This window comes from Panthera pardus, unplaced genomic scaffold (genome assembly GCF_024362965.1).
Source record: "Panthera pardus isolate Hobbes unplaced genomic scaffold, ASM2436296v1 HiC_scaffold_13, whole genome shotgun sequence".
NCBI lineage: Eukaryota > Metazoa > Chordata > Mammalia > Carnivora > Felidae > Panthera > Panthera pardus.
In genome coordinates, this window is record NW_026526688.1 from 122,846,405 (window position 1) to 122,874,261 (window position 27,857).

At 42.6% G+C, this 27,857-nt stretch overlaps 1 protein-coding gene across 2 annotated transcripts in view; it reads left to right on the forward strand.

Moving 5' to 3' along the window:
* The window catches only part of TSPAN5 (tetraspanin 5), a 175,232-nt gene that overhangs the window by 108,758 nt on the left and 38,617 nt on the right, over window positions 1-27,857 (forward strand). The window lies entirely within an intron of this gene.

Sequence of the window (27,857 nt, forward strand, 5' to 3'; positions counted from 1 at the left end):
CAGTTGGATTACATTTTTTTCTGCCCTTGGAATAATTTAAATTGAGCCCACTAAGAGTACATGGCTTAAGTGTAGCGTTAAAGTCCGTGTTCCAAACATGGATTGTAAGCAGTGTGGTTAAATGGGAACAATAGATTGCAGCCATTTACACCTTGAATTAGTTAGGACTAATTTCAATTACAAGTGACAGAAACCCCAATCAAACTGGCTTGACAAAACCAGGAAATTATTGACTCACATAATGGAAAAGTCTACGGGTGTTGGTTTAGGCATTGGCCACATCCAGCTGCTCTGGCGATATCAGCAATGTCTGTCTCTTCATTTCTTGCTCTGCCTTTCCCTGTTGGCTTTATTTTCAGGCGAGCTCGCTCCAAGCAGTGGCAGAAACAGCCACCAGCTGCTCTAGTTTCATATCCCAGTAGTGGAAAGAGAAAGCCTCTTCTCTGGTAGTTCCAATTTGGTCCCACATCTGAGGGGCACTGACTCTGATGGATTTCAAGTCCTCCTTTCCTGGCGCTCTGCCCCCTCTGTTGCTGAACCAGAGGAGGCGGGAGCATCTACCCTGTGGACTCAGCCCCCCTCCAACCACATGGGGAGAGCAGGGCAGGCTGCTGCCTGGGGAAGTCCTAGCAGATGCCCACTGTGCTCCTCTACCGTTCCTTCTCAGAACATAGGACTTTCCACGTAAAGTACTGTCTTTGAATAATCCAACAGAGAGTAGTGTTGACACTTATGTGCTTTGAATTCCAAACTACGTTTCATCTTCGTTCTTCTACTATAGCTGTGCTCAAAGGTCTACCATACCATCTTTCCTAATCACTGCTAAAAAATAAAAATAAAAATAAAAAAAGTTTTCAGTCACCCCATCTTTTTGTTACCACTTAAAAGTCATTTTCTTATTTTATGCTGCCTCTGATCTGCTTTCCCAAGCTTTTAGCACCTGTTACTTTGATTCTAAACCATAGGCTACAAAGATGTGACATCCCACCTCCTCAGTGGTCACTCCTTTTCGGTTTGTGGTCTGGCCAGTCTGAAGGTCATGACTGCATTCTGCAGCCCGTTTTTCATCCTCTGCCTGTGAATGAGGATCAGACTGCATGAGGTTAGGCTTCTCAGTGATCGGACAGCCCAGGGCTTTCCCTATACTTGTGATTGTACACACACACACACCCCACAGATGGGGCAAGAGACGATGGGTACTCTGGTTTCCGTAGGGGCTCCAGATGGTGAATTGTGTCTGCCAGGGTGTTTAAAGAGTACTGTGGGTCTGGGGCCAGCAGAGTTGAGGTCACACCCTGGAGCCTTTCATCTGCCGGCTGTAAGATATTTTAAGTCCACTATTTAAATTGGAAACAAGATAAGCACTCCTTTATTTATTTATTTTATTTATTTTTTAATGTTTATTTATTTGTTTATTTATTTATTTTTTAGCATTTATTTATTTTTGAGACAGAGAGAGACAGAGCATGAATAGGGGAGGGTCAGAGAGAGAGGGAGACACAGAATCTGAAACAGGCTCCAGGCTCTGAGCTGTCAGCACAGAGCCCGATGCGGGGCTCGAACTCACAGACCGTGTGATCATGACCTGAGCCGAAGTCGGACGCTTAACCGACCAAGCCACCCAGGTGCCCCAATGTTTATTTATTTTTGAGATAGAGCCAGAGCATGAATGGGGGAGGGTCAGAGAGAGAGGGAGACACAGAATCTGAAACAGGCTCCAGGCTCTGAACTGTCAGCACAGAGCCCGACGCGGGGCTCGAACTCACCGACCGTGAGATCATGACCTGACCCGAAGTCGGATGCTTAACGGACTGAGCCACCAGGCGCCCCTATTTTTTTTATTACAGTTGAAGTACACATACAGTTTATCATCTTGACCATTTTTTAAGTGAATGTTTCAGTGGTATTAAGGATAGTGACATTTTTTTGCAGCTTTCAGTGCCATCCGTTCCCATAACTCTTTTCATCTTGTAAAACTGATACTCTGTACTCACTAGACAACAACTTCATATTGTCCCCAGCCCCTGGCAGCCACCATTACACTTCACCTTTATGATCTTGACTATTTTAAGTACCTCATATAAGTGGAGTCATACAGTGTTTTTCTTTTTGTGACTAGCTCTACTTAACATTGTGTCCTCAAGGTTCATCCATGTTGTGGCGTATGACAGGATTTTCCTTTTTAAAGCTGCGTGATAGTCTATTTTACGTATATAATACATTTTGCTTGTCTACTCATCCACTGATGGACGCTTAGCTTGTGTACATTTTCTAGTTACTGTAAATAATGCTGCAGTAAACATGAATGGACAAATATCTCTTCAACACCCAGCTTTCAATTCTTTTGGGTAAATACCCAGAAGTGAAATTGCTGGGTCATATGGGGATTCCATTTTTAACTTTTTGAGGAACCTCCATACTGTTTTCACGGCAGCTGTACCATTTTACATTCCTACTAGCAATGTACAAGTGTTCCGATGTCTTCATGTCCTTGCCAAAACACTTGTTTTCTGATTTTTTGATAGTAGACCTCCTAATGGGTCCGAGGTGGTATCTCATTGTAGTTCTGATTTGTATTTCCCTAATAATTATTGATGCTGAGCATCTTTTCATGTGCTTATTGGCTGGTCATATATTTTCTTTGGAGAAATGTATATTCAGTTCCTTTGCCCGTTTTTTGTACTCCTTTATTTTTAAGGCCATTACTGTGCTCTAATATTTTGTAACTGCATAGGATGGAAACACCAATGTTGTGAAGTCTAGACAAAAGTATGGATTCAGTTATTCCCAAAGTATGTACTGTATTATTTGGGGGGCAAAATTGGGAAATTCCCTACAGATAATTTAAAAAATCCTTTTAAAGTCTCAATTTTTATGTGCAAATTTATATCTGTATGTGTATATATATGTTACATATATATGTGTATGTGTATATATATGTGTGTGTATGTGTATTTTACATATGTAAAATGCCAGGCAAGGAAGTGATGTGATTTACATATATTATCTAATGGGAGCTTTGTAACCCCATCAAGCACATCCACTTGTGTGAAAACACATGTGCACACAGAGTTAAAGCCCCTTTGTCACACTAAATTGGGACTGGTAATTAACTTGAAGAGTCAGTTAAAATGAGGATACATGAAAAATGACTCATGCTTTAGGCATTTAATTTTAAATGAAAGCATAATTTTTAAGCCACATGATTAGCATTTTGTTTTTTCCTGGCTGTGCATGTGGAGACCCTGAAATTCTCCTGCCACTGTTCTGTCAATTGCTATAAAATTTTGAGTGCCACAAATGTTTTGATATTTGCCCAGACTCCTCCCCCCCCCCCTTTTTTTAAGTTTATTTATTTGTTTTGAGAGAGAAAGAGCACACACACAAGCAAGGTAGGGACAGAAAGAGAGGGAGTGAAAGAATTGCAAGCAGGCTCCATGCTATCAGTGCAGAGCCTGACACGGGGCTCGATCCCATGAACCAGGAGATCATGACCAGCCTGCTTTCTTTGAGGATGGATCCTCTGACTATAGTATCTTTTATAAACTTCAGCCACAATTTATCAGCTACAACTGACCTTTACATTTCTTTAAGGTGGATCTAGAATTTAGCAATACTTGAAAAGTAATCTACGTTCAGGATCCTTCCAGAATTTTTCCAGCCTGTTACAGTGGTCTCTCCCACACCTAATTTAATAGCAGACTTTTTTTTTTTTTTCCAGTGTTTGCCTTCAGTGACCCTTTACAAAGCATTTAAATTAGTTTTTACAGAAATGACTCTTTTGGCATTCATATCTAATTGCTTTTACATGGTGCTTGGATAGTATAAATGCAGAGTAAATACAATTGGCACTAAAATGTCTGAAAGGAAACAGCTCACCTGGCATAGGCACACAGCCCCCGTTGGTGGGAACAAACATGAACAGGTGTGTTGGCTCTGTGACCACCAGAGGCTGACACTTCTACGGACTTTCTATGTGTTCTGAGCTCTTTGCCTACATCGACTCACTTGAAATCCACAGTACCCCGTCATGTGAGGTACTATTATTTCTTTTCCACAGGAGGAAAATGAATCACAGAGAGGTTTAAGAGATTTTCCTAAGAGTAGCCTGCCAGCTGCCAGCATTCAACCTGCCTTAGGCTTTCGTCAATATATTTTGCAAAGGGAATGAGAGCATTTTACATGGAGGTAAATCAAGAGCGGGGAGAGAGAGAGCAAGTGAGAGCAAAACTATACAAAGATGTCTATCCCTTAAACAGAAACCCTGTAATAACACATAAAAAGACTTCTGAAACCTTCTCCATAGCACCCTAAAATTAGACTCTAGGCTTTTAGAGGTCAAAATGACCTCCATAACCTATCTTACCAGGATAGCCAAGGCCCAGAGGGGTGAAATGATTTGCTTTACAAGCACCCAGCTAGTTAATGGCATGTTCTTCATAAGATTTCATTTCCTGGCTTACTCCACATTTTCTTCCAGAAGAAAATGATGCAATGCCAGGATATAATGTTCTTGAGAGAAACATTCAGGAAATGAGAGTCTCTCAGTTTGCCAAGAGAGAAGGAAGTTTGGTAGATGTGAACAACTTAGTGTTCTTGAATCTCCATCTGTCTCAAGCCAGTACAAAACTTGGTCCAGAGAATTGTAGGGCTGGAAAGGGTCTAGTGATGTGGCTTTATCCATCCTATCTAGAGAAGGAAGGAATGTGGCCAGCTGAGCACATACAAGGTAGGTGGTAATATCTGTACTATTTTACATGTAAGGAAGCTGAGCTTCAGAGAGGTCAAGTAATTAATCCAAAGCCACACAGCCAGAAAGAGATGGAACCTGGGTGTGGACCTAGTCTTGTTGAAGCTGAAGTCTTCGTGCCACCTCATGCTGCCACTCCACAAGGCATGGCAGCTGTTCATCCTGTGTAGTTGTTTCACAACAGGTTTTTTGGGTTGTTTGGCTAATTCTTCCTAAAGCTAATTATAAATACCTCTTTAAATCTATGTCCTTCTGCAGTCCTCAGCCACAGAAGCAATTGATCATAGTGTTTTGGAAAATCTTTACATTTTGTGAATGAAATTGCATCTTGGGTGGATGTTTTTAAGCCTACGTGAGGGGAGAAAAGACAGATTGGGGGCATGTGAGTGCTGGTAGAATCTCAGGATAGGAGGAATCTCTTTCACTTTGCCATTATCTGTGCTCACATCAGCTGTGTGTCATCTTAGTTGGTCCAGCCTGTGCTAGATGCTTCTCAGCCCAGGAATTAAGAGCCATAGGACAGAGGGAACTCACCATCTTAGCCAGCCATTTCTTCTTTGGCCAGGAAGACGAACTTACATATAGTCTTTTACAGGATGAAGCTTCCTTTTTTTTTTTTCTTTTTTTAATGTTTATTATTTTGAGAGGGGGACAGAACTCACATGCATGAGCTGGGGGAGGGGCAGAGAGAGAGAGAGAGAGAGAGAGAGAGAGAGAGAGAGAGAGAGAGAGAGATTCCAAAGCAGGCTCTATGCTGTCAGCATCGACTCAGGGTTCAATCCCACAAACCACGAGATCATGACCTGAGCCCAAATCAAGAGTTAGATGTTCAATCAACTGAGCCACCAGGTGCCCCAATAGGATGAAGCTTCTTAAAACATTACTTTAGACTTTTCTTCTGTTTACAAAAAGTAATTCATGTTTATAATAGAAACTTTGACAACTGAAGAATGCTCATGTAAGAATATGAAAGCCTGTGTGTATTAATTATCTATAGCTGTGTAACAAATTACCCCAAAACGTAGCTTAAAGCAATAAACATTTTTTTTCTAACATTTTTAACATTTATTTTTTGAGAGACAGAGTGTGAGTGGGGGAGGGGCAGAGAGCAAGGGAATCTAAAGCAGGCTCCAGGCTCTGAGTTGTCAGCATGAGCCAAAGCTGGACTTGAACCCACGAACCGTGATATCATGACCTGAGCCAAAGTCGGATGCTTAACCAACGGACCCACCCAGGTGCCCCTTAAATCAACAAACTTTTATTATCTCATGTGCTTTGAGAGTCAGGAATCTTGAGAGTAGTTTTTTCATGCAGTTGCAGTCAAACTGTGAGTTGAGGCTATCGTCATTTGGAAATTTGGGGCTGGAGGGTCTGCTTTTAAATTTAGCCATGCGGACATTGGCAGGAGGCTTCAATTCTTGCCATATGGGCCTCTCCATAGAGGTGCTCACAACATGGCTTCCCTCAGTGCCATGCTGATCTGAGACCACTTGCACTAGAGAGCCATCAGGCTAGAAGCCAGAATCTTTTATAAGCTGCTCTGAGAAATGGCATTCCATCACTCCTGTTGAAATCTGTTGGTGACCTATCCAACTCACAAGAGTATGAATACCAGGAAGTGGGGATCATTGGAGGCCATCTTGAAGGTTGTCTTACCATAGTTTGTAAATTAAAATTTTGTTTGAATGAATTATATGGTTTTTTACCCATATTTCACCACTCCCCCCACTGAAGTATTACAAAATAGAAGAGATCACCAGAGGAAAAAAAAAAAAAAAAATGAAGGGAATGAAGTATTCAGGGATGAAGGCCCAATACACTGTTATCCCATCTCCGATCCTAGATGAACTTCCTGATTTTATTCCAAGTCTGCCATGTCAGTATGGTGCGGAGAAGAAGGGAGTAACGGCAAAAGAGTGGTTGGAAAGATCTGGATGTGCCTTGTTTTTGAGGTCTTTTGTGTTTGTGGGTATCTGAGGTCCTCCTGCCTTTAAAATGGGGTAAGGAGTTTAGGGTTCAGTCTAGGCTGTAACTTGGGAGTGGCTCATGGTTCCTGGACTCCTTCAGTGTGCTGTTTCAGATGCAGTATAAGAAGCAGAACTTTGTAGGAGATGTTCCAATTTTTACAAATAATTATTTGATAAAAAATACATAAATACTTCATAAATGTATTTAAAGTGACTTAAAAGTGTTTTTTTGGTGGGGGAAAGAATTTTGTTTATGCAAAAACAATATACTGAGATCCAGTAGGAAATCTTAACATCTGGATAACCAATAATATTCTACAGTCTCCTTCCCAACAGTTTAGTCATACAGATGATATATGAAACTCACGGGTACCTAATATGTAATATAACACACTTATAAACAGTTGAGATTTTTATATCACACATGCAGAGCTTTAAAAAAAACACACACACATACCTGTATAGTATTTTGGTGAATAATGGTAATGCGAAAGCAAACTGTAATAAGCAAATTTGAATGAATTCTTTTATAGTACATACAGTCAAAAGAAATTTACCAGTAAAAATTGGCACAACACAAACAAAATGAAATAAATTTGAATAAATCCCTGCACAGGCAGTCGTAGGACATGTTGATAAATATTTCAACAAGAACTGATACAAAGTATAACATAAAATACTGTTTTTGAAGAATTCCTATGTCACGCATTCCATAGAAGCAAATATTTCATTGAATGGTAATTTGTATATGCCAAGCACAGGGGAAAAATTGAATGTTTTCCCGAAGTGGCTTGAAACGAATGTTTCCATGCTGGCTTTGAGCTGTGGATTGTAGTCATCACATGGATGTGAACCTTAGGTGTCAGGGGAATAGCCCACTCTTGGCTTCTGGTCAGCCCTGTGGTCCTTGGCCCCCTGCCCATCTGGGGGACCCTCTGGCAGACTAAAACACTAATGCAGTGAACTGGTGCAGCCTCTCTACCCTGCCTTCCTCAGCTAGAAGACACCCGTGGATTTCTCCATCCCAGGCCAGATTTGTTATTGGTGTCAAGTGTGGAGAGCAGGTAACTCTCTCAGGTAACTACTCCTTCCTAGTCGGACTCTGAGAGGCAAAGTGTCCCAAGTCATTGTTTTGAAAATGGAGTGACTTCATAAACAACAGTTGACTCCAGGGTCCTGTGTGCATCTTTCCTCTTTGGCCTTGAGATCTATGGCCTTGGAACAGTCCGTTTCCTGTGCTGGGTCTATAAGAGTGTGAAGAACCCAAGCCTTCACGTAAGCATGTTTCCCCTGTTGCTGCTCATACTTTAGAAGAGACTGTGCCAGACAGAGACAGGGTCCTTCAGGGCATCGAGACAAACCCCTTGCAGGCAGGTACACAGCTCCCCTCATCCTGCTGTCAGCTGGAATCCAGCCAAATCACCTCCAAGCAAGGGAGAAGATAAACCTAGACATCTTTCCATGGGGGGCAGTAACTTGGATAGCTGTGCCACAGAGGAAAAGGAGCAAAACCAGGGAGATAGACTGCAGAAGCCACAGCTAGGCTTGTCTCAGAACTTCATGTAGGGTCCTTTCCACCTCCTAGCAGGGAGAGACAGCACCAGAGACCTGAATGTTGGCTCCTTCAGTGGCTCACAGGGGTGGGGGGTGGGGTGGGGGCGCAGCAGGGGCAGCAAGGGGTTTGTGGGGAGTAGAGTTTGGCAGCTGAAAGATCTTCTGTCAATTGCATAATCTCTTTATGCTTCAGCTTCCTCACCAGTGAAATAGGGTACCTGCCTAATGGGATTGTGGTGAGGATTAAATTAGTAATGTATTTAAAGGTACTAGGACCATTTCTGCTACAAAGTAAGGATTCAGTAATTCTAGTTGAAATATAAAAGCTGTGTAATCCCAGGGCACCTGGGCCACTCAGTCAGTTAAGCCTTCGACTTTGGTTCAGACCATGATCTCGTGGTTTGTGGGTTGGAGCCCTGTGTTGGGCTAGGTGTTGACAGCTCAGAGCCTGGAGCCTTCTTTGGATTCTATGTCTCCCTGTCGCTCTGCCCCTCCCCCACTCATGTTCTGTCTGTCTCTATCTCAAAAATAAATATTAAAAAAAAAAAAAAACAACCTCTGGGGATGCCTGGGTGGCTCAGTCCAACTTTGGCAAATGTCATGATCTTGTGGTTTGTGAGTTTGAGCCCTGCGTCGGGTTCTGTGCTGACAACTTGGAGCCTGTAATGGGCTTTGGATTCTGTGTCTCCCTTGCTCTCTACCCCTCCCCCGCTCATGCTCTGTGTCTCTCTCTCTCAAAAATATTAAAAAAAAAAACAAAAAAAACCAACCCTGTAATCCCATGTGAGTCTAATAACTTCTCTAGTTTAATCTATAAATGAAAGGACTCAGGTGGTCTGTAAAACATTTGTTGGTTCTAAGTATTCCTCCCACAGATTATCACCCATCCATTCCTTTCTTCCCAAATCCAGGGCCCATCCTGTCTCCTTAGCCTGGGCACAGGTGGCATAGAGAGTACATCCGGGAAGATGGAAACAACTGTGGGTGTGGGAGACTCTGGCCCACACTGCTTCCTAGAGCTGTGTTGCCTCTGAGACTCGGTTTCCTCATTTGTATAATAAAGGGGATAGCACGGTCCGCTTCACAGTGTGATAAGCAATGGTACGAGACAGAAGGCACCTGTAGTTCCTGGCACAGGCTGGTGACCAGCACGAAGTCTCTATGATCACCGTCTCTCAGCGTCGGGGGAACTTTCGTTCTTGGGCTCATGAGCCCTGTCTGTGGGAACTCTCTTCTGCCCTGATCCCCGGGGCCTTGTCACCTCCTGGCAGCACCCATCCATCATGTTGCCTAATTAGTGAGGAGCTGGCTGGGTGAACAACAGTGGAGCAGCCACGCCTGAGGCTCACGTGGCCTTTCTGCACTCCTTCTCCTGCCAGCGACCACATGTGAGGTTTGAAGCCCGCCTTGAGGAACTGATGGTCTAGGCTGGAGGCTGCACCAATGTTGGTCTGGCTTTGTGACCAAAGCTGGGTTTTGTATTCCCAGGACAGTGTGGATCTCTTGGCTTGAACATACTGAAAATCTTAATATTCTTTCATTGTGATTCTTCTTAGGGTCACAATAGTTTTTGGTCTTAAAGCCAAAAGGCTCTGAATTATTACAGATCTGTGTTATTCTGACAGAATGCTATTGTTCAACCAACCAAATAGGACAAGTAGGTTACAGATTAAACTGGTTGCAGAAGTCCCAGAGTTTGGAGAAGGAGTGAAGTGGAAAGGATATTGCTGGCAGGTCTTTTCCCAGCCGTAACATAGTGTGGGTTGAGATTCTGGAGTTGGATGCCTGGGTGCGTGCTCCGGGCCAGGTCACTTCTGTCTTTTAAGCTCAATTTCTATATTTGCAAAGTTAGTAGTTAGTAGTGTTCACCTCTGAAGGTTCTTGAGAGGTGTCTGTGAAATACGATCCAAGTGAAGTGCCTGCCTGCACCCGATCCATTTTAAGGACTCGAATAAATGTTAGCCCTGGTTTTTTTATTTATAACGGACATATCTTTTTTTGTTTTTAAGTTTATTTATTTTGAGAGAGAGAGAGGGAGAGAGAATCCCAAGCAGGCTCCACATTGTCAGCACGGAGCCCAACATGGGGTTCGAACTCATGAACCGTGAATCATGACCTGAGCCGAAATCAAGTTGGATGCTTAACCAACTGAGCCACCCAGGCGCCCTGGGACATGTCATTTTTAAACTCACAGCTCACATCTGGCAGTTTTTTACTTTTTAGAAGTACATAATTGTAATCATTTTCAAATCCTAAAGTAGACCCTACCGGTTTGCAGGAAAAGCTTCTAATGTCTTTGATCTTTGGGTGCACCTGTCTTACTTGATCGCAGAATAACCAAGTGGAGGTAGGCAGTTAAAAATATTAGCATCTTCTGGATCATGTTCTCAACCACATTATAAGTGGCTGCTTGGACATAAGGGCAGTGCCTGCATCTGTGTGTGTGTGTGTGTGCGTGCGCTTGGCGCAGGGCTACATGGCGGTTACAGTGGTCAAGAGGCATTTGTGGTTTAGAGCTTGAGGTCTGGAGTCAGGTTTCCTGGTTTTGCATCCTGGCTCCATCGCTATCAATTTGTGTGACCTTGGGTGCGTCACTTAACTCAGTTGTTTCCTCATCTGCTAAATGTGGGTAAAGTACATTTCCCCCCAGGGTAACTGTGAAGACAGATCAATGAGAAGCGATTTGCAGTATGGTCACACCAAACTGGGAGCAGTCAGTACCATACTCCTGTTCCCAGCAGGATGATGGGCAGTTTAGCCTTTGCACGTGCACCTTGCAATATAGTTCATTGGTAGTAAGCATAACTGGTAAGTACACGATGAAAAAAATGTCTGTTTCTCACTTTAGCAGTGATTAGATTAGTCACCCAGTTAATGCATGGTCCCATTTATATGTAGAGTCTAAAAACAGTCAAACTCGAGGCACCTGGGCAGCTCAGTCCATTAAGTGTCCAACTGTTGATTTTTGCCTCAGGTCATGATCTCAGTTTGTGAGATTGAGCCCAGTATCGGGCTCTGTGCTGACAGCATGGAGCCTGCTTGGAATTCATTCTTTCTCTCTCTCTCTCACTCTGTCTCTCTCTCTCTCTCTCTCTCTCTCTCTCTCTCTCTTTCTCTTTCCCTCTCTCTCTCTTTCTCTTTCCCTCTCTCTCTCTTTCTCTCTCTCTCTCTCTCTCTCTCCTTCTCTCTCTCTCTCTCCTTCTCTCTCTCTGCTCCTGCCCTGCAGCCTCTCTTTCTTAAAATAAATAAACATTAAAAACAAACTCCTTTAAAAAAAAAAAAAAGTTGAGCTCATAAAAGCAGAGAGTAGAATGGTAGTTGCCAGGGACTAAGGTGATGAGGGAAATGGAGAAATGTTCAAAGGGTACAAAGTTTCAATTATGTAGATGAATGAGTCCTAGAGATCTAATACACAGCATGGGGACTGTAGTTAGTAATATTTTATGACGTATTTGAAATTTGCTAAGAGAGTAGGTCGTAAATATTCTCAACACACACACAATGCTAACCCTGTGAGGTGATGGATATGTTAATTAGTTTGATTGTGACAGTCATTATAACGTGTAGTATATTAAATACATCACACTGTACACTTTAAATATATACAAATTTTATTTAATTATTCCTCAGTTGAAGCTAGAAAAAATGCAAATTTCAATGATGCTGCTGTGCTACCTCTGAAGCAAATAAGAGAGCTTTGTAAAGTTTTCATGTGATAAAATTGGCTTACTTTGGGTTAAGTGTGAGGTCTGATCATCTCAATCTGGCCTCTAGGTTTTTTTGCTGTTTTGTAGAACATACTTATGTAAACAAATGTTCTCTATGTAAACATTCATGAAAGTCAAAATACCAAAACAGATTAAATATAGAACAAGGCTAGATGCTACATCAGTGTTTTAGTGGCAGCAAAAAACATCATCTGTTACATTTAATTATCATGGCTAGTTTGAGTTTTGTTGGTTTGATAGTGTTTGTAGTTGATTTGTAAATATATTTGGGATTTTATACAAGTTTTCTGTTTCTGCACATTTAAAAAATATTTAAATAACAATAATCAACCTTGAGGGTCTGTATTTTATTCTTAAAAAAAATTTTTTTTTAGGTTTATTTATTTTTGAGAGAGTGAGAGCACAAGCGGGGAGAGGGGCAGAGAGAGGGATCGCGAGAATCCCAGGCAGGCTCCATGCTGTCAGTGTAGAGCCCAATGCGGGGCTTGAACTCAGGAACCATGAGATCATGACTTGAGCTGAAACCAAGAGTCAGATGCTCAACTGACTGAGCCACCCAGGAGCCCCTGTGAGTATTTTATTTTAAAGAGGGTTTGTACATCAGTCATGAAACACTGACTAGATCATTCAGAGTGTGCAGAGAAGGGGCCTGTGCACAGCTGATCGTTCTGATTTGCTGGATACTCAGCACACATTTCTCTGTCCAACTCCCACATTGGGCGGAGGAACACCTTTCCCGCCCTGGTTCCTCTGAGTGTTAGGTGGTTGATTGGGTCATTCTGGCTACACAGAAGAGCTTCTTTGATTCGTGTGTGCTTTTAGCAGAAAGGGAGAAGATTTCTCTTTGTCGTTGCTCACTACGTTCTGCCTTCTGTCTTCTATTCATCAGATATAGCCACTTGCAAATTCTTCTTTTTTCCCTTTAAATTAGGCACACCATTATTCTATTTTCCATTTTCTTCTTCACATTTTTATATTAGGAAGTCTACCACGGGCATAGTCTCAGCCCCCCAGTGATAATATCTGAGCTTTCTCCAGGCTTTCTTTCTCTGGGAGCTCTGGGCTCTTCACAGATCACACCATTAGCCCTCACCGTTGTTCCTGGAGGTAGGTAGGATCAGACAGAGTGTCTGGGTGTGGGAACAGAAGGGCCGGAGGGAGTGAGTCTGAGGAAAGCAGTGGGTTACTTCTTTTATGTTAGCATTTCTGCTTTAGGGCAGACTTCTGCAAGTGCACCTATTTTCATATTTTCTTCAAAGCATTTTGCGAGTGATAACAGTCATTAACTTCATTGCTCAGAATGAAGTGAAAGGGATACTAACGAAGCTAGTGAGAAATAAGAACTTTCATTCAATTCTTTTTAGGGTGATTAAGAAAGAGCAGCTTTAACTATTGGTTTTGGTGTGATTTTTTTTTTTTTTTTTTTTTGCCTAGGATTTGGAGTGTATTTAAATTGCTCTTAAATTCTGAAATTGAGTGATCAAAAGAAACCCCTCTAATAGTGTGTAGTTGTCTATAGTCTATTCAGTTTAGCTGTTTGAAGGTGCAAGATTAATATTCCTAAAGCTCAGCTCTGATCACTTCAAAATTTTGTTTCTTTTAAACATTATGAGCTTTGAAGTCAAAAGACCTGGCTTCATTTTATGGGCTGGTTATATAATCTGTCTGATTCTCACTTATTCCTCTATAATGGAAATAATACCCACTTCAAAGGATGGTTGTTACAATTAAGTGAGGTCATGTGTGAGATACTAAGCACAGTAGGTGTCAATAAAACGAAATAAAACTAAAAAGGGCAAAAAGCTGAAAACCTATAAAGACTTTGCTGTCCCTACAGTACAAAATTCAAATTCTTTTAAATTAAAAAAAAAAAAAATTTAAAGTAGACTGCATGCCCAACATGGGGCCGGAGCTCACGACCCTGAGATCAAGAGTTGCGTGCTCTACCAGCTGAGCCAACCAGACGCCCCCAAATCCAAACTCTTTGATACCACGTTCTAGACTCTCCAGTCTGGCCTAAATAAGCTGATAACTGAGTTGTTTTCAGCTAGATAGACAACTTCACTCTTTTCCATACAATAAAGCAGTGGTTTTCAAACTTCTTGACCAAGACCCTCGGTAAGAAATCTATCTCACGTATGAAACAAGTTTCACGAAGCAGTCCTTTATCTTAGCCACACGAAATACTTCCTGTTCACTGAGGAAAGAAATTCTGGTCTTGACCCATTGTGCTGCTATCGGCAGGTTTTCAAACCTGGTTGAAAAACAGTGATCTAGAAAGGCTTTCCATCTCCATTTCTTGAAATTTTATCCTTCCCTCGAGACCCACACTGTCCCGTGAAATCTTTCCTCATCTTGGCGTCTCATGATCTTCTCTGAAGTTACCACTTTTTCCTCAATCTCCTATATGGCATTTACTGCAAATTAGCTTTTATGTTAATTATTGGTTTATAACTTATCTCTATGACTAGGTGGTAGGTGCCATCAGGGTTGGTCCCTGTGCAGAGAGCAGGGGGTCCTCCCCACTGAAGCCCTCTGAGGGGTTTGTTGAGAAAGCGGCTAGTGTCTTGGATGCTTCGCTACCTTTATGCTGACATTTGAAAGCTGTAAAATCGGATGCGTGTGAGGGGGGCTTTTGGGGGTGGGGAGGTTCAGGCTGTGACGGCTGCTTACATTGGACATTTCATCTCTTGGGCTGCCTTGGATTCCTTGTGTATCTGGAAAAGAACAATATCTGGTTGGGGGTATGATTCCAGCTTCTAAACAGAGCTTCTCAATTTCCCTTTTCCTGACATGACTGGATCTCAGAGGCTGCTTTCAGCTCCAACAGTATATGAGCAAAGATCAGTAACAGCCTCCTCTCTGCCTAAGCACAGCCTGGTATCTTTAAACCTTGAGCTTTTGCAGCATGAAACAGATAATGATTTTAGCCCAGGAGACCTGTATTTTATAACAGAAGACGTTTTTAGATAGGTTTCTGTGTGTGTTCCCTGCTCTGTAGGCCCTGTATGTGAGGATAGTTTCACACAGTGTGGTTAATGTGGAGCCTTTCCTCTGCAATGAGAAAATATTTAGACCACAATAGAATGTTGATCTCTTAACCCCCTCTCTCACATTTGAAGCCCAGTTTTGAGATCCTCACTAATGATGAGATTTAGAGAAGTGCAGGACCCATTTTATGTTTACACAAATTATCTATCCAAAGGTCGACCTCATTTAAAGGAACTGATTTAATTTAGGAAAGTTATTTCTTTCTCTTTTAAATCTAATTTAGGAAGCTTGACTGAAATAGTAATAGATAGCAGAGAACTGCCTGTGCAGTAACATAAATGAACAAATCTAGAGACAGCAACATTGGTCTTGGGACAATATATGGATAAAATACATATCAGAAATATCTGGGAAATCACAGATTTAAAAACAAATTACTTGTCACTGCTTGCTTCATTAGATGTTAAGAAAACACACTGATAACTGCATAATAAAATCCAGTTAAACTTACTGATGCACAGTTTTTTTTAATGACTTTCTTTTAAAGAGACTGATAGACCTTTAGGATTCTATACAAAATCTGTTCATGCATAGGCAATTTTTTTTTCTTTTGAGCATCAAACACTTATGGGGACTTATAAAGTGAGTTTAGCTTAATTCGGTGCTCAGAGAATTTGCAGTCACACTTCCTTATTTAGATCCTTTCCCATCCAGTCTGCCGTTCACGAGAGCTAAAATGTGTGTCAAAGGAAGCAGGATTTGTCTTAAAGGAGATTTGGAGAAAATCTTCCTTCAATATTTAAAGTGCTTGACAAAGTCATGTTCACATGGAAGTCAATTTTGAGATGAGGAAGTTAAAATCGGGTAGCTTATTTTACATTACTGGCTGAAAGGCCGTCTGATAGGATTGGCTTAGAGCACTAATTAATCACCCAGAGTCTCCTCATTCACTAATCACATGGCCTGAAACTTCCTTGCTGGCTGAAGCTCAAGGGCAAACCGTGGGCTTCCAGCCAGTTTATTTTTCATAAGCATTATGCTACCTCTATAAATTCATGTGCATCTAATATATGCTGTCAGTGGTTTACTTTCCCATGGTGACCCTCTCTGGTTAAATAGCTTTAAATGAAATCTTATACTGAGAATGAAAAGAAGTTCCTTAAAAAAGGGGCCGGGGTGGAGAGGAAGGTTTAAAATCCTTTTTGTAATCTTTCTTCCCATGGTATATACTGTATCCGTTCTCGTAAAAATCTGCTAGATTAATTGAGTAATGCACAGGTGATATGATAATTGCCTTTTGTTATTTGAAAAGCGAACCTATATGGTACTTAAAAAAGGCTTTTTCCATGACATTTTTAATTGCCATAATAGTGTGTCTACTGAGTACATGTTATATATAAAATACAGATCTTCATTCGTTAATTCTCATGTCAGGCCTGTGTGGATGCTATTACTGCCTCCATTTACAGGTAAGAAAATCAAGAGCCTGTCAGCTTGTCTAGGGTCACATCTAGTAAATGCTGGGACCCGGATTTGAACCACCTTTTTTTTCTTTTTTTTTTTTTGCCACAGGCCACATTCATTTGATTGTATTACTACTCATGATTCATACGGTCCATTTATACTGTCCCTTTTAACTTGAAAATATCAGTGGTCTTAAAGATAATTCCTGCTTCCATACCAGATTTTTACATGCATCTGAATTAATCATTTTAGAAGCCTGTTGATCTCTAGGACATTGTTTTTTGTCTTCAAATTATTTTAATATGCACCTTTGTTCAGAGAACAAAAAGTTGTGGGTCTCTTTAAACCAGAGGAAATAGGTACAGCTTATTCATACATCACTCACACTGTTGTTCTTCTTGAGACACTTCCAGACAATTCTAAGAGAAAAGGAAAATTCCAGAGAGCACATACATGGATCGTTTCCAAGGCAGTGCCTGTTGAGAACCCAGCCTTCCATCCTGAAGCTGTGAATGGTTTGGCTGCAGCCTGTCTTATATGTAAATTAATTTCCAGGAGTCTGTGTAATAAACTCTTTTATATAAGAGTGATTTGTCAAAGCCCATTTCCCTTGTTAAAAATACCTAACTAGAGAGAACAGGTTGATATTTAGTGGTTTATATGGGTTCTGTGTTAAGCCAATACTTTTCTCCTTAGTATGCAGTGCTGATGTTCTTGGTTGAAAAGAATCCATTCCATTTCTTTTTATAGTGTCATGAAAAGTTGGAAAGAGGAAAAACTGAGCTGAACATACAGAATAAATAACTAAATGGTGCCTTCAGCCTGCCCTTTTGTTTTCAGACATTCCCCCTCCCCATCCTTTGTGAGTCATTGAGCCAGTAAGACTGATCAAAGATGCCTCAGTGTATAGAACATTTTATGTGGAGGTTTATTTGTCATCCACAACAAAGGACTAATTGCCTCTAGGCCTTCTTTCACATGATAATCAATGGATTTGGATCTCCTGGGTGTGCTCCATGTATCCTGTGTTCATCTCTCAAGATGTTTTAGGTTTTCATTGAATATAAAGCATCAAAAAGGTGACGTCAACCAAGCAAAATATTAAGGGGATTTTAAGCATGAGTATGGAAATGTAAAGTGTTCTTGCTTGATTTGATCAGAATTGTAACTTCTGTGATAGCTATTCAGAAGGCCACATGGCATTTCTAGGATGTAGCATATTTCTCAAATTTTAGCATTTCAAAAGGCCCACTGGGAGAAAATTCAGTTTTCATTTTAATATGAACTTGAGGTTCTCAAAGATGATTTCTTGGATGCCGGTGTTACTAATGTTACTAAGTTTTTTTTTTTAAGTTTGTTTATTTTGAGAGAGACTGTACAAGCAGGAGAGGGGCAGAGAGAGGGGGGGACAGAGGATCTGAGTCAGACTCTGTGCTGACAGCAAATAGCCCAATGCGGGGCTGGAACTCACGAGCCACGAGATCATGACCTGAGCTGAAGTCAGATGCTTAAATGACTGAGCCACCCAGGTGTCCCAATAAGATTTTATTTTAAAGAAATATTCTGAATTCTAACAAGGAGTAGTGCACTCTGAATATAGTTTCCTATGGTGACTTTGCCTAAATGGTGTGAGTGTGTGTGTGTGTGTCCATGCACACGTGTGCACACCATGGGGACCCATAGGCACTATTATTCTCATTTTATATGATGACGAAGGAACTGAAGTTACAGTCTCCTGTGTTCTTTAACAAGTGTTTCTAACTACTGTTCAGTGTTTACTAAAATATACCTGAAATATTTGCAGTTATTTCTAAGGAGTGTTTTTAATATTCCCAGTCAAATGGGGATACTTAAATGAAAGAATTATACATTGACTATAGCAAAGATATCTGTTTAGTAACAGTCATTTCCCCTCCCCCCAGAAAATGTATAAATGTCATTATGTTTCTTAGAAAAGAAAGTAGATTACATTGGCAAGACAAAAGAAACAAAAATTTAAAATCTACAGATACATGGACAGATCTACAGATATTTTGCATTAGGTTAAAAAAAAAAAAAAATAACCAGAGATCATTATGACTTCACATGCCTCTGCCTTCCAATCTGGCAGACCGGAGCAAGACATGGTGCTGGAGAACAATCTATTGGGTGTGAGGAAGTACCAACTCCTCTTCTGTGAAGTAGGAACAGCAAGTAATAAGAACTGTGAAGGGTCTGAGATTTTGCCCTACCTGCCAGCTACCAGGTTCCCTTGCCACAGTGTCATGGATGCGGACAGAGACCCGAGACTCCTAAGTTGGAGACCTAGGACTTTATTAATCACAGCACTATGAGTAGCCAGAGTGTATCTTTCATACTCTTTTCCATAGAGTGATGCAGAGAAGGCCAGTTGACCACGGTATACATAATGACTTGTGTCACAGGAGGGGATCCCTGAGTTGAGGGAACTGCAAACTTTTATGATTGGCAGTAAGCCTGCCTGATCCTTTAAGGGTCTCTGTGAAGAAACGTTGTCTCTGTCTTCTTGGGCTGTCTGCTCTGCAAATGTCCTTGAAAGTAGTCGGTAACAAAGGACTCGCTTGTAGTTCCGATCAATTCCTCCCTCATAAGAAGGGCAAAATCTTGAGGAAATTATCTCCCAGCACAAAATACTCTGGTTACATACCAAATAAGCGCAGATTCCATGAACAATTAGAGTACACCGATTTTCAAGGGCTACATGTGTGCCAGATGACCTGGCCGGAGGCTACAGCATGTATGTCACCGTGTTGTTTTAATAGATGGATAAGGTGTGATATTTCAACAACTATGTAGCATATCCTTGTCAAAATGTCTGCTCTTATGTTGGATTGCCGCGGTCCTGTGTGGCTGGGGCAGGTGGTGGCATTCTCCGTTTATATTCGAGGAGATTGTTGTTCAGTTACTTGACCAAATTTACACAGCTAGTTAATGTTTTGGTTGGCACTAAACCTGGGGTTTCCTGACACCCAATCTGTTGGTCTTTGAAGCACATTGTGTAACCCTTTGGTCTCCTACACAAGCAAAGAACGTTATCAGCTGATATAGAGGTGACCCCAGGCTAGTCCCAAGTTCCTTTCTGGTTGATGCTACACCTCTCAACTAATCTTGGGTCTTGCCCAGCCACACGTGGCATGGATTGTCTGGTGATGGTGCCAGTCATGTCCAGAGTCAGGGACTAGTTTGAAAGGAGGGAAGTTACTTTCTGTAATGTTTTCTTGTTCTAAGTTCTACTTTCCATTTAATTAAACATGAGCAGTCTCCACTATTTCAGCCCCTTTCTCTCCCTGACTTAATGTGTAAGTACAGGTGATGAACTCTCCCTCCACAGGCTTTGGTGACATCTTCCTTAATTCCTGCTGCCTCTCTGTCTCCTTCTTTGTAGTCTCCCCTTCGAGATCCCTCTGTGTGCCTCCCATAAATCTTCGTGTTCTCTAGGGCAATGCCTTGGTCCTCTTCTGTACAAACTCTTCATGTGGCCTCAACAGTAACCACAACAACACTTACTGAGCACGTTCAATGTGCCAGGCACTTTGCCAAGCCCTGTGGATGCATTCTCTCATTTAGTCTTCGCAGTGACCCTACGAGATGGATACTGTTCTTCTCTGTACTTTATGGAGGAAGAGATAGAGAACCAAGAGGTTAATTATTTGTACAAGGTCACACAATTAGTAAGTGGTGGAGCCTACTTTCTAACCTAAGTTCAACTCTGGAGCCACCTTGCTGACCAGCTTCTTGGTTCTCTTGTGTATGTGCCAGGATGTTTTCACTTGAGTGCTCGAAACTGAACTCTGAGATTGATTTTTCTCCCTTAGTAGTCTTCCTAACTTCAAAATTCATGCTGCAGTGTACCAAGGTGCTTAAGTTAAAAACCTGGGAATTTTCTTAGATTCTTTTTTATATGTCCTCTTCCACAAGTAATTCCCTCATTCATTCAACAGATATTTAAGATCTGTGAAGCACACGTTGTTCTAAGTTTGTTAGATGCAGAATGAACTAAACAGACAGAAAATCCCTGCCCCCATGGAGCTTGTTTTCTTTTTAATTTTTTTAAGTTTATTATTTTGAGAGAGCAAGTGGGGAAGGGGGAGGGAGGGAAAGAGAGAGGGAGAAGGAGAGAGAGAGAGAGAGAGAGAGAGAGAAAAAGAATTCCAAGCAGGCTCTGCATCAACATCACAGAGCCCCATGCGGGGCTCGAACTCATGAACCATGAGATCATGGCCTGAGCCAAAGTCAGATGTTTAACCTACTGAGCCACTAGGTTTCCCTTGAATTAAAAAAAAAAAAATAAAAAAATTTTTCTTTTAGGGGGAGCATGTGATGGGAGAGAGTGCAGGGGTGGGGGTGGGGTGCAAGGGAGAGAGATTCTTAAGCAGGCTCTATCTACCTCAGGGTGGAGCCTGATGCAGGGCTCAATCCCACGATCCCAGGATTATGACTTCAGCTGAAATCAAGAGTTGGACGATCAACTGACCAAGCCACCCAGGCTCCCCTGGAGCTTGTTTTCATAGAAATAAATATCCCCATTTTATAGATTTGGACATGGAGGAATAGGGAGGTTAAGTGACTTGCCCAAGGTCATGTATTTAGGTTTCAAGCCCAGGCATTCTGGTTCAAGGAAGCATGGTCTTAACGTTACATGCTCTGCTTCTGTCACGATGTCTCACAGAGTATTTTCCTTAACCTCTTCCATCTTCATCCTCTTGTCACTGCCTCTGCCTTTTGGGGCTGGTGTCCTTGTCACCAGGATTACCATGGTAGCCTCCCGATCTGGCTCCCTGTCTCACCTCCCTCTAGTTCATCCTCTATGCTGTACGGCAATGAGTTTGCTAAAATGCAATCTGATCCTGTCACTGTTTTTGCTAAAACCTTGGTTGGCTTCACATAGCTTGGGGATGCCTTGGTTCCCCAAGACACAGCCTGTAGTGATTAGGCCTCTGCTTAGCAACCTCCAGCCCAAAGGCTCTCAAACTTTACCATGTATCCCAGTCACCTGGAGGGCTTGTTAAAACAGGGCTTGGTGGGCCCCATCCCCAGAGTGCCTGATGTGGTAGGTCTGGGGCCACCTGAGAATTATATTTCTAGCAAGTTCCTGGGTGCCGCTGGAGCAGCAGGACCCACACCTGGAGGAGGAGCACTGCTTGCCGGGCACGGGCCTGATGGTCTCTGCTTCAGCCCCAGAAGCACTTGCCCACTCCTGAGGGATGTGCTCTTCCAGGCTTGGTCCTTCTGCACAAACTGCCTTCTCTGCAGGAGATGGTCTCCCCTACTCCTTTCCTCTAAACACAGTTCAAGTGTCACTTCCTAGGAAGCTTCCTCTGACCCCGCAGTGATCCCCTAGCCTGGCCTCTGTGTTTCTATGGCAACGTGTTTCTGGGAAGGCTCTGTTCCCTGTTCCCTGTGCGTGTTGTGGTTTCACTCCTTTCTTCCCCATCCACCACCCCTCGACAGTTAGCTTTTTAAGAAAAGAGATCATTGGTTGTATTTTTCACCTTTCTGTCGCTGGCATCTAGCAGTGTGCCCAGTATATATTGAAGATACTTAGTAAGTGAATTGAATTATGTAATCCTACTTGTGCTTTAAAAAAGAGTAATCCTATTTTAATTTTCATTTGCATTAACCTTTAAATCTTGCCCAAGATGTTTTTTAAAACCTGAAGATGTTTCAACACCAAACAGTGTGCACCTGAGAGTATTAAACTTTCAAAGCTGCCATTAGCTGGAGCTGCACCGCTTGGCTGTTTAATGCAAACAGCAGGAGCTTATACCCATGAAGGCTGATGTTTGTCTGTAGATAACTTACTTCTCGTGCCTATGGTTTAAAATACTTGAGTTATCCCTCCGTCCTCCTCAGCCTTCGGAACATCTCTCTGGTCTGTTCTTAGCCTTGGTTTTATCTAATCAGAGAGTTACAGATGGAATAGCCCAGGCGGTGTATGCCTTGCTTTTACGGAGACAAAGATTAGTGGGCTGTAAATTTGCACCCTCCGTGTCTCCATCCAGAATTGCACAGCTTAATCCCTCACGTTCCTTGCTATGTGCCTGCCTTGCCTGCGTAATTTCCAAGAAGGATATAGGTTTTATTGCCTGCATAACCCTCCCCTTTTCTCTCCCTTCCCATCTCACATTACTAGTTCTTGCCAAGATACTCAGTTCCAAACTTTAACAAAGGAATTTCCGAACAAGATTGTCCCTGGATTGTAGACATGTCTTCAGAGGGGTGCTTTGGCCTTCTCTTGGTGTGGTACAAGTTCAGAGGCAGAGAGAGCCCTTCTGTCCTTTCTGGGAAAACAGAAGGAGAGGATACAGGAACCACGGAAGAGGCTCCTCTCCTGCTCCGTCTTACCTTTTTTTCAGGCTCTGCTGTGGTAATTGCTTTGGGATCATTTCTTGTGCTCTAACTGTATCCTTCTGCTTCCAAAAGTCAACAAGCAAGCAGAGGGCAGCTCTTTCCCTTAGGTGGTTGTGCGGCTGAATCATGTATTCCTCCTCACACCAAGTGGCAAAAGCTTTGCCCCGTAGTCCAGAACCACTAGAGCTTCTACTCAGTTATTTGGAAAGGAAAGACACCCTCTGCCAGGTCTTGATTAGTCTCTAGAGCACCATCACACTCATGCCTGTGCCACACACTTAATTTTTAGCAGGGAGCTTGTCACAGCACTAAGCATGAAGGGAATTAAGCTGGTCTCTTATTTATTGTCTTAGGACTCTCCTGGTTGCAAGTAACAGAAAGCCCCCAAAGTTGCTTGAACTAAGAAGGGAGAGAGGAGACGTACCATGAGGACCCAGGGCATTGCTTAGGACTCACAGTTGGGAAGTGTAGCCAAGGGTCCTGGGGATAAAGAGCAGAGAGTGGTCAGGAATGGAAGTTACTCTCAGTCTCTCTTCTGCTTTCTACATATGTTGCTTTCTCCCAGTCTGCACCCCAGTCTGTTCTAGCATCAGAGACACTGAGGCTGACAAAACCCATTGTGTACAGTACCCCGTTCCTGGGGAAGAGAGACTGTCTCAGCCTAGTCTTTGATGGAATGGCTCTCTTTCTGAGCCACATGTCCCACCTTGGTCAACTCCTCAGTCTAAAGAGGGTAGAGTGGGAGTGAATCCTCCTTCACAAACATGGCTGCAAGGGCCCACCTTTGTGGGTGGGAGCCAGTTTTCAAAAAGGGAGGGTGTGGCTTGAGAAGCTACCCCAACCTCAATATTGGTTATAATTTATATCTCACATTCTTCCAAAAGGATTCTATTTTTAAAAATGGGTGTAATGAGGGGCACCTGGGTGGCTCAGTTGGTTAAGCATCCTACTTTCAAGTCATGATCTTATGGTTCATGAGTTCGAGCCCCACATTGGACTCTGTGCTGACAGTGTGGAGCCTGCTTGGGATTCTGTGTCTCCCTCTTTCTCTGCTCCTCCCCTGCTTGTGCTGTGTCTGTCTGTCTCAAATAAACTTAAAATGGGTATAATGAAACCAAAACCCAAAAGCAAGGAGTGATAAAATTAGGGAGAGGGACGATGCATCAAGGAGCCCTATGGGAAGAAACTTAATTTAATGTGGGATTTCAAAATAAGTAGGTTTTAAAATTATGGGTCCAATCAGACCCCAAATTCCTAATTCAGATTGCTAAAATAAATAGAAAAGATTTTAAATTAAACATGATCTTGGTATTCTGACTAGAGTTTATTGGTTTCTTTTAAATGCATGCGATACTCCTATACACTGATCCTGGAAGAATCTTCCGGCCGGTATCAGGGGAGGGAGACGATTAATTGGAAGGCAGGTGCTACTGCCCCCTTAACCAGGCACATGTTCTCTGGTTAACACAGCTGCATCACTTCCGTTGCTGGGCCCTGATTATGTCACCCCTTTACAACCCTGTGTGTGTGTGAATGTCAAATAGGGGTCCATGTGGTGAGACTGAAGTTCAGAAGAGAGAGGCTTCTGATCACTGTGAATGAGGAGGTTTTCTCCTCAGAGGAGGAGGCAGGGCTTCATCTGGAGCCGCTATACGTCTGGGCAGAGGAGGCAGGCCGGGAAACGCAGGAGGAAGGGGAGGGTGCTGATACTCACAAAGTGCTGACTGAACCGGTGCCATGATGGGCTCTTGGTATGCCACCCAGTCTCACATGAGCACATGGACCCCTACAGTCATTTTGTGCAATTCCTTGGGTGCCTTGTTGCCTCCATTAGACAAATGAGAACCATGGGAATCGCCCTCCAGTGATTCTTTCTCTCCCTGAGAAGATCGCAGTCATAACCCCACCTGGCTCCTGTTACCTTTGTCATAGGGCCCAGCCAGGCTGCTCCTTTGCCTGCAACACTGTTCCCCCCCTATCTGCCAGCCAACTCCATCAGCTTCATGTTTTTGCTTATGGGTAGCTTTCTTTTAGTTGTTTATTCATTTTGAGAGAAAGAGTGAGCGAGAGCCGGTGGGGGGTGGGGTGGGGCAGAGAGAGAGCGAGAGAGAGAATCCGCACTAACAGCACGGAGCCCAACACAAGGCTCCATCTCAGGAACTGTGAGATCATGACCTGAGCTGAAACCAAGAGTCAAATGCTTAATCAGGTGAGCCACCCAGGTGCCCCTGTGTGTAGCTTTCTTAATGGAGACTTGCCTTGGCCTCTCTGTTTTAATATTGCAATATCTCCTTCCACCTTAAGACACATTTCAGTCTGGTTATGCTGCTCTCCCTGCTTTCCTGCAGTTCTTCTTACCTTTTAAAATTCTAGGGGCGCCTGGGTGGCTCAGTCGGTTAAGCGGCCGACTTCGGCTCGGGTCATGATCTCATGGTGTTGCATCCACACGACTCCTGAAACAGAATGCTACGGGCACCAGTGACAGTCACAACAAAGTTTATTACAATGAGAGGCAAGGCCGACCGATCGGGACCAACACTCTTGATAAGAGTGCGGCCCCGAACAGCCGGGGTACAGAGTTTTTATAACCGATCACATCGTTTTATCATCACCTGGGAACAGAACAAAGAAACAGGTTCCAGATGAGTTAGAAACAGTTGCCTAATGAGGTGTTTACTTTAGACTTTCTGCCTCTAAGTTGCGACCAGTGGATCTCCTTGACCCTGCCTCTGATGCTCTTTTCTTTGAACTTTTGTTTCCTTAATTGGTGAAGCCTAATTTACAAGGGTATGAGGCAGTAGTTTACCAGAGCATGGCAAGGCTGTTATCTCTTAACCTTCAGTGTCAACACAAAGCTGTTATTTTTCAAGCTAAGCATTAGCCCTACACTACAATTTAACCCTTACAATGGTCCATGAGTTCAAGCCCCGCGTCGGGCTCTGTGCTGACAGCTCAGAGCCTGGAGCCTGTTTCAGATTCTGTGTCTCCCTCTCTCTGACCCTCCCCTGTTCATGCTCTGTCTCTCCCTGTCTCAAAAATAAATAAAACGTTAAAAAAAAATTTTTTTTTAAATTCTATGTAATCTGTTCATTTATGTTTTTTATTGCCTTTCCCTCCCTGTACGCCCCAACTAGAATGTCAACCCTATAAGAGCAGGCACTTTTGTCTGTTTGGTTTCCTAATTTTTCCAGAACCCCCAGAGCACTGCCTGGCTGATAGGAGATGCCCAGTAAATATATTTTGGGTGAAGGAAGAGCCTTTGTCAAGATCACAGAACCACGGAGCACTGGAGGCGGGGTTCAGCAGGCTATGTGTGTTCAGACGACATGGAGGTCGGTAGGGCCAAGTGAAATGAGAGAGGTCGACTCCAGCTTAGATGGGGAATGTCCTGTTTATGAGTTTGAGCTTTATCTGTCATGCCATCTTATCATGAGTGTTCCGGACAGTTTGAATGTACCAGCTGGTACGTGGGGACCCAGTGGCAAAATTAGGATTGACGTTCTGTGTATTGAATTTTCTACCAGCCCATGCTTACGCCTTTGACATGGCAAGAATTATGCCCAGAGGCTTTTTATTCCTAAAATCAGCCCCTGCTCTAGAAAGACAATATGCATTTTGTTAACACCCTTGTGTGGAATGCTCCACCCCACCTGCCCTAAAGTGTCAGAAAACATCAAATAAAAAGTACCTGTGTCAGAAAACATCAAATAAAAAGTACCTGTGTTATAATTTAAGGAAAATACATCCCCCCCCCCCCCCCCCGCCATTGGCACTCTTTCCTCTCTTCTGTGCCAAATATTTTCAATAAATCTCTCCTGTTTATTTAGGCAGAGCTTAAAATTTTTTTTTTAAACTTCATCAGAATGTTGACGGGAAAAGAGTTCCTTCCATTGTTATTTAGGATAATATTTTTGAGGCTCTAGTTTAGGTGAGAAGATTGACCTGATCTTTCTTTTCCTCTATTGTGTTTACCTTGCTGCATTATTATTTTGAGCCTGTTCACAGGATGCTGGGCAGATGCCATTGACGTAATTGTCATTTTTTTAAACAAAGAGGATTGAAAATGTCCACTTAAGGGTTGTCCGTGACCTTTAATGTACACCTGTACATAATTGCTTCCTTTTACAAATAAAACACTTAGTGGGGAGGGGAGACATGTATATAGATTTCAATTAACTTATTTTTTAAGTGTACAAGCTGAAATATGCTTCAAAGAGAATTTAGATAGCAGCCAAAATACCATAAAAGAAAGCTGTCCTTCAGAAATGCCACTAGATCTTAAGCTAGTTATGAAATTGGCACCTGAGATTTATTTCTGTCAGAGAGGACATAAGATGAATTTTGAAGAGCCGTAGTCTCCATGCAGAAGATCCTAGAAACATAGGAATTATCTATAACCCCTCCTCTCTCTTCTTCACCCCTGCCTCCCCCCTTCACCATATGGAGTCATCACTGAAAATGTTAGTTTTACTTCTAAATAGTCTCAATTCATCTTTTTCTTCACCACATTTCCATCCGGGTCACAGCCAGGTCTTGTCTATGTGACTAAACCTGCCTCTTTCCAGTCCTTGTGTGTCAACTCTGGTCTTTCTTTTCTGCAGCCCAGATTATCATTTTTATGAAGACCAAATATGATAAAGTCCTGTGCCCTTGCCCCACCCCAGCCCACTACACACAGATGGCCCTTGGAAGGCTTCCTGTCGCTCTTAGCTTAATGACTGAACTCCTTAATGTACCTTATAGGGCCCTGCATGGGCTGGTGGACACTCACATCTCTAATTTCAAACCTGCCACTTCCCCCAACCCCCATTGTCCACACACTAGTCACACCAGTCACCTTGTAGACCTTTTTACTTGCTGTGTTCCTCTCACCACAGGGCCTTTGCACATTCTCTTCCCTCTGCCTGAAACTTTATTTCCTTTCTTTGCCGGTTAACATTTCATCTTTTAGACCCCAGGTCCTACATGCCTTATTTAGGGAAACCTTCCTGGACTGCTCTCAGGGTCAGATCTCCCTCTTTTGTCTGTATTGGC